At 50.4% G+C, this 851-nt stretch overlaps 1 protein-coding gene across 1 annotated transcript in view; it reads left to right on the forward strand.

Moving 5' to 3' along the window:
- The window catches only part of SYNJ2 (synaptojanin 2), a 116,096-nt gene that overhangs the window by 84,042 nt on the left and 31,203 nt on the right, over positions 1-851 (forward strand). The window lies entirely within an intron of this gene.

Here is an 851-nt window from a genome sequence, read left to right on the forward strand (position 1 = left end):
CTTCAGCCCCTGCCATTGTGTGGAGTGCTAAAGGGTTGCCACATAGACAAGTGACCACACCAACCTCCTAAAGCAGGTTTTCCTGTCTTCCTACCACCAACATTCTCACATCCTTTCAGTGATCCCCAAGAGAATGAGGGTATGTCTGTCCCTTGGGCTTCCCATGGAAGCAAGGCCAATCCAAAGCTAAACAAAGAAAAGAAGGACATGCATAGGGGCTCACGACTATAATCCCAGCACTTTGAGAGGCTGAGGCGGAAGGATTTCCTAAGCCCAGGAGTTTGAGACCAGCCTGGGAAACAGGGAGACCTTGTCTCTACAAAAGCTAAAATTAGCCGAGCATGACGGTGAGCGCCTGTGGTCCCAGCTACTTGGGAGGCTGAGGCAGGAGGATCATATGAGCCCCAGAGGTTGAGGCTGTAGGGAGCCGTGATTGTGCCACTGCACTCCAGCCTGAGCAAAAGAGCAAGACTCCGAGGAGAGAGAGAGAGAGAGAGAGAGAGAGAGGAGAGCTGACTTTCACTCTGTGCTCTGTGTACTTAGCTCATTTAGTCAACAAACATGGATGAAGGCCTTGGTAGTTGTGGGCCAGACATCGCACCAGGCATGGGACCGTAAAGATGAGCACCCCGACCCCTGCCTCGGACACTGAATTGTCTCCTCGGGGGCAACAAGCAGACAGTGGATAGATCAGACGCTGGAGTGGGTAGGAAGATACAAGGGTGGTGTGTCCCTCAGTGGGATGAGCTAAGGATCACTTTTTTGCTAATTAAAAGACACACATATGTCCAGTTTCAGACAGATTTTCAAATGTAATGGAGCTTGTGTTACTTTTTACGAATAGGGACTTG

Source organism: Mandrillus leucophaeus, unplaced genomic scaffold (assembly GCF_000951045.1).
Source record: "Mandrillus leucophaeus isolate KB7577 unplaced genomic scaffold, Mleu.le_1.0 Scaffold166, whole genome shotgun sequence".
NCBI classification, from domain to species: Eukaryota; Metazoa; Chordata; class Mammalia; order Primates; family Cercopithecidae; genus Mandrillus; species Mandrillus leucophaeus.